Source organism: Juglans microcarpa x Juglans regia, chromosome 4S (assembly GCF_004785595.1).
Source record: "Juglans microcarpa x Juglans regia isolate MS1-56 chromosome 4S, Jm3101_v1.0, whole genome shotgun sequence".
NCBI lineage: Eukaryota > Viridiplantae > Streptophyta > Magnoliopsida > Fagales > Juglandaceae > Juglans > Juglans microcarpa x Juglans regia.
In genome coordinates this window covers 22,862,211-22,869,101 of record NC_054601.1, presented here as the reverse complement: position 1 = coordinate 22,869,101, position 6,891 = coordinate 22,862,211, and positions in this window count along the sequence as shown.

The following is a 6,891-nucleotide window of genomic DNA, read 5'->3' as shown; positions in this document are numbered from 1 at the left end:
TCGGCAACTACAACTTTGAGAAAAAAATTTCTTTTTGAAAAAAAAAAAAAAAAAAAAACTAATGTTTCTTGTGACGACAAGAACTCGCCGTAAATAAACTTATCAGAAATATTAGTTTTTGTGGCTTATTAGTTTTGGCGGCGTGGAAATATTAGATTTGGTGGCAAGAATGAACCGCTGCAAATCGTTTTAAGCTAAAAATCCTATTTATTTATAAATAGGATTTATTTCTATCAGAAACATTTGTTGAAACTCATTATTTTATTTTATGATAAAAAATATTATTTTAGATCCATAAAGTAAAGTCTAATCTAAATATAGTCTCACCTCATTTTATTTGTATTTATCTACTTCTTTGTTTATTTATTTTAGTTCTATTTATGTGTTTTATTTCCACCGTTAGATCTAGGTTAGGTGTTCCTAAATTAAGGATCAGGACTAAACCCTAGAAAATCATAGCCTTCCCTCACTTCCCCCCCCCCTCTCTCTCTCTCTCTCTCTCTCTCCTAATCCCCCTTCTCCCTCAAGCCTCCGCCGTGCATAGCCTGTCGCCAACGACCCCACCTCGCCGGCACCTCCTCCTCCTCCCCTCCAGCAGACGCCGATCTCCCCCTCCCTCTTCCTCCTAGTAGCTTCTTCTCTCTCGGGTTTCCCATGGTTGCCGCTGCCCAACGCCATCTTCGCTGCAGCCCTCTTCCTCCCCATAGCTTTTTCTTGCTCGAGTTTCCCATGTTTTAATGTTCATACGCTATCTTTGAATGTTGGTATTGTATTGGTAAAAATGGGTCATCTGGATATATTCTTGGAAGTTGATTGATGAAATGTCTTGCCAAGACTCTTCCTCCCCGTCTCTGACCTCTTAAGCCTTTGTAGTTTGTAAATACATGTTGGAACTTGCTGGAATATATGTTTTCCTTGCATATCGAAGATCATCTATCACATACCATGGAATGTCAGTCGTATTTTGTTTTCTAGCATTTTTTCCTTATACCCTTTCTCACTTATCTTTATAGGAAGTGTAAACCAACTTACATACCTTTTTATGTGAATTCTCCTTTTCATATTCAAATTAGAAAGCAGGTGATGATACGTAAGAGGCCAGAACCTCTTATATATTCTTAAATTGTTCTATATTCTTAGTTACATACATAGAGAGGATTAGAGTTGTGTGTGAAGAAGGAAGAATATCAAAGAGACACTACAATATTTATTGCTTTATGTATTTTTTTTTGGGATAGGTTCTGGATGATATAAATATTCATATGTTTGTAATTTTTATTAAATTGGTAGTTAAATTGTGTCTGCTTTGCTGAAAATTAATAAAATGAAAGAAACATTATATATGCTTCATTTTAAATTGGGTTGAAATATGTTGTGTAATTTTTTGAAACTAACTTTGAGATAAATAGAAGTTATGGGCACTTTTGCTTTTTTTGGGATATCTCATGAAAATCATCTATTATATGCTTTTTGAACTTATAAGTTGTCTTCAATTGCAGCATTTAATAGTTTAAAGTTGTTTTAGAGGAAATGGGAATTGTATTAATTTCTAGGAATTGGTTTCTAGCCTAAGAAGGGACTGAAAGACATACCAATAATTGTGACATAAAAATCAACATTGTGTGATAATATGATCAGGGTTTGACTTTTCATGTTGCTAAGCATATATCCATACTGCCCTATAAGAAATGTGATACAAAATAGCTAATATAGATTACTGCATGGTTTTTTCATGTAAGCATGAGCCCCTAATATTTGCAGAATTAAAAGGATTTGCAACCAAGTATGAATGGAGATGATCAGCAACCAATTCATGGATCACTACCTAGATTGGAGCACACAAGAACATCAATAATTTGTTTTAAGTAATATGTCTAGACCCAGAAATATGTATACATGTAGTGCACAAGGATTTTGTTTTGACCATTATTGACCATGTTGGCTTTTGTACTCCCCTATTTGCAAACATTGCAGTAAAGCAGCAAGCCTTGATTGACTGGTTAGTGGAAATATGTGTAAAAATGTTTTGATTTATATAATTTACATTTATGAATTTTTTGTTAAAGTTCTTCAAGTGTTGGTTTTATTAAGTGACTGGGATTTTGTTGTTTAGTTGAGAATTGTTGTATATCTGATATTTTTCTGACAGTCAGTTTGTATTTTGTACCTTCAATACAATGATATTATTGTAGTTTGATTGTTAAACTTTGTGGAAAACTAGCAGTTTCTATAAGCAGGTTTTGTGGGAAAAAAAACTTTTTAAAATGAGTGAAGTTGGTGGGAAATAGTTATTTAGTGACTTTTGGTTAATTCCCACGAAAGTTGGATGTGGAAACAAGTATAATTGACATGATTATTGTTCATGGGCCAAACAATATTCTGCAAACATTTTCCTCGACACCAATCATGGGTAGAGTTATATTGCACCACTTTTGATCGTGGGAAATAATATTATTTCTCATGATAGAAGGCAATGTCTACATCTATTTGTCACGAAATTTTGAGTGTTTTATTCGCCAATGTTGTCATATGTAAAAGATTTTTTTTTCCCACGAATAATCTTTTTGGTGGGAAAAGACTCTTTCGTCACCAATTATATGCCATGAGTCTCCCACGGACCAAATTGGTGGCAAAAAATTATTTTTCCACTAAGATATACTTTTTTCGACCATACTCACTCCAGAAAAAAAGTGGTATTTGTTGTAGTTATATATTATTATTTTTTAAATCTTTGAATGAGTTCAAAGGACCAAGTATTCAGCTGTGTTTGGATGTTGAGCTGAGCTGAGCTGAGTTCTTTATGAAAAGTAGTGAGTTGAGATGATTGAGTGAGTTTTGTGGGACCCATTTAAGATGAGTTTATGTGTGTTTGGATGTTAGAATGAGTTTAAATATATTTATGAGAAGTTGTAAAATAAATGGGTTCCACCATTAAATTTTACTATTCATCTGACATGGTCTGAGCAATTGCCGACGCCAAAACCTTGAATTTTTTTTTTCCTAACAAGCTACACTTGCAACCATACCATCAAAGTAGAAAAAGTGATAAACAATTGAGTTGGACCCCACGAGAGATGGAAACGTTGTACATAATGGAGAGAAAAGTAGACTGACAGAGATGAAAAAGTAAAACCGAAAATTAATGCTTGTTAGCTGTGGGCCCTATAGATGAGTTTAGTTTTGGAGTCTATTCAACCTGTGTAAAAACTTACGTTTGGATGTTCAACTCAGTTTAAAAATGATGTGCACTGGACTGAGTTGTGCTTCCAAATGCAGCCTTACTAATAATAGCAGAACAATAAGGTCGTACGGTTGGCAAGTGATTTTTTTGGGTCCACCGTTGGTCTAAACGAGTAAAACATATAGTTTTATGGGTGCATGTTTGAATGCTTAAAGTATCTCAAAATTTTATAAATAGTAGTGAAATGGTTTGTGTGAAAATATTTTTATCAGGTTTTGGGATAAGAGAGAGGAAAAGTAAATAAAAATATATTTTAAAATAAGTATTATTTTGGAATGTTGTAAAAATGAATAGATCAAGTTAAAAAATTGTTTAAATGTCATTTATTGTTATTATTTTTGTTTTGAGTTTGTAAATGTTGTGTTGATTTTTGTGTTTGAGTAATAATTAAGTAATGATTAGATGAAACAGTTGAAAACTTGAAATTAAAAATTATTTTATATTTGAGTGATGTTTGTAATGAAGTTATGAGAATTAATTTTGAGAATTATAAGAAGTTTGAGCTACTTTTTTATTTGCCCAACATCCCCTAAATCTCTTATTCCGGCCAGATATGCTAGTATGCCAAAAATAGGAATCTAGTTAGAATTGTCTACATCTTGGGAAATGATTTGTGAAGGGCGATTCACACTTGTTTGGACAAGTGTTTGTAGTCACTTGTCTGAGAGGTGAGTCTTGCACTCTCATCTCCCATATTCTATCGGAATTGTTTGTCAAATCTTTACAAAAAATAAAAACCCCTTTAAAACATCTTTCTAGTAGAGTTATCTTGTGACTCGTGCCACTATGTAATATTATTTTGGCATTGAAGTGAAAAAAAGAATAACGCTATATATAAGTATTGAGTGTGTGAATTTCGTGTAAATCTTACAAAAACGTGAGATACAGTCTACAAAAATGAATTATTTTTCAGTGAAATTTTTTTTTTTTTTATAAAGGTTTTCACAAACACTTGAAACTTATACAAATAATTTTTTTTTTTTAAATGTGCAAGGGAGATTGATACGTGATCTTTAGGGCAACACAAAACATTTTTTTCCAATTGTTTATTGGACTATTGAAACCCTTAATTGACAAGTAATTAGGACATATTAAGATCAAGCAAGCTTTTGACTTGTGCCACTGAGATCAAATCTCAGAGTAGAAAACCTTGGCCTTTTCCAAATCCATACTATGGCGAATTAAGTAAGTTGGGCTTATTTTTTAGGCTGAAAACCTGGGCTGAATTCAGACCTACACAATAGTCCGAAAAACTTGTGACTCATATTTTATTAACCCAAAACTAGGCCTACAACTCGGTCAGTTACAACCTGTTTTGCATCAGACCTGACCCTAATGGTCTCATTTAAGGCACCAATCCGACCTAGCCTGACCCGAAGAAAATCAAATCGGGTTGAACCCGTATGGCTTGACCTTTAAAAACAACATCATTTACTCTTCCTTTCCTTGCTTCCAGAAATGACTTATTCACAGATATTACAGAATCACAAACCACGAGAGAGAAAGAGTGAGAAGTGGCGTTGGACTCTTGGGATCAAGGAGATCTCAAGCTAAGAAGGTAAGGCATCACCGAGCTTCAACCTGCCCAGCACCAACTCATCAATAAGAAAACTATAGACTACGAAACCCAAAACTCAAAAAAGCTCATATTTTTTTGCTTCTCTTCTCTGCTCTGCATAGCAAACTCAAAAAAGCCCATCATTTTTTGCTTCTTTCTTGTCAATAATTCTTTCTTCTGGCTTCTCAGTTCTTCTCTGTGCTTTATTTCCATCTTCTTCAATCTTCATATTGGACAGATGTCGGTCGACATGGATAAGCATGCTGCGTCACCTCATACACACTCGATTACCATATCCAGTACCAAGAGCTCTCTCTCTTCCTCAACTTGTTGCCTCCCCGCTTCTTCTGCTTAAGCATTTCAATCCCCACTATTCCGTCATCTCAGACCCAATTCCTCCCACCACTCACACCCACACCCACGCCACGCCCACATTGATCCTAATCCTACAGGCTCCATCATCTTCTCCACTCTTGATAGGCCCCATTACGGATTCGACCTTTTCTTTGTCAAACTGGATGAGCCTGAAATTCATGGACTTGTCGAATAACTTTTTTACAGGCGAGATTGCAGTGTCATTTGTTGAGCTAAAGGTCTTGACACTACTGGAGGTGTTGAAGACTTGCCAGAGTTGAGTTTAGAAATAGGCTTCACGGCTAGAGCTGGAGGTGTTGCAGTTGTGGGAGAACAACTTTACTAAGAGCATCCCCATTGGATTTCCCATAATTTTTCCTATAATTTAACTACAAAGCACATTCCCTATAATTTTTTCCTAAAATTTACTCATCTTTTAAAAACCTTCCACATCTCATTCCCCATCCCTATCTCTATTCTATTAAATAATATTTCTCTATTCTTTCTTTATTATTTCTTTCTCTCACTTCCATTTACAATCTTAACTACTAACTCTTTTGTCTTATTATATTCTTTTCAAATATCACATTCTACTAAATACTTATATGATTTTGACTACCTAATATAATTTAGGTTCTTGAAACTAGTTCTCATCGGGTCTAGGCTTCTTGGCCCTTGATATTGTAATTAGCTCATCTGAAACTTGCAAAGGATCTTTAAGAGTAGGCCTACCTTGGTTCCCGTCACTACTGAATACAGTATTATTTTTAAAACCGAAATCCATATTATAAAAATAGTAATTTTTTTTAATATGTGCATTTTCTAACGGTAACATTTTGAATTCCTGCCTCTAAAGGTAATATTTTTTGTCTTTTCTCCAACGGTAACTTTTTTGTCTTCTCTCAAACGGTAACATTTGTTGTCCTATATGTAACGGTAATTTTTTTCTCTATAAATACACATTTTGCTTGCATTCACATTCTCACAAACTCAAGTCTCATTTGATCTAAAGAACCGAAATTCAACAGTCTCCCTTGATATCTCACTCCCTTCACTAAATGGCTCGTACCTTCTTTCGCAAATTGCTCAAATACTTATCCTCTGAAGATGAGTTGGATGTTGTTCTTAATGACAAGGCCGATGGACAGTCATCGAGACATCGTACCAATCGTTAACATCGTAAGTTCATTCGGCATGATCATATTCAAGGGTACGAGCTCCTATTTCGCGATTATTTTGGAGAAAATCCAGTATATCCCTCGAATCTATTTCGAAGGAGATGTCGGATGAGCCATCCCTTATTTCTTCGTATTCTAAATGAGGTAGAGAGCCATACTTTGTCCAAAGAAGAGATAGTGTCGGAAGACTTGGTTTATCTTCTATGCAAAAGATAACCGTATCATTTAGAATACTGGCGTATATGGTTACTGGAGGTTTTATGGATGAATACATACGTATTGGTAAAAGCACCGCAATAGAGAGCTTTAAAAAATTCTTTGAGACAATAGTAAGTGTTTTTTCATAATTATACTTGCGGTCACCAAATGCCAATGATATTGCTCAATTACTTGCTGTTGGTGAGCAACGGGGATTTCCAAGAATGCTGGGAAGTATTGACTGCATGCATTGGAAGTGAAAAAATTGTCCCGCAACCTGGAAAAGTATGTACTCCGGCAACATTCGTGAACCAACTATTATTTTAGAAGCAGTTACTTCATATGATCTCTGGATATGACAT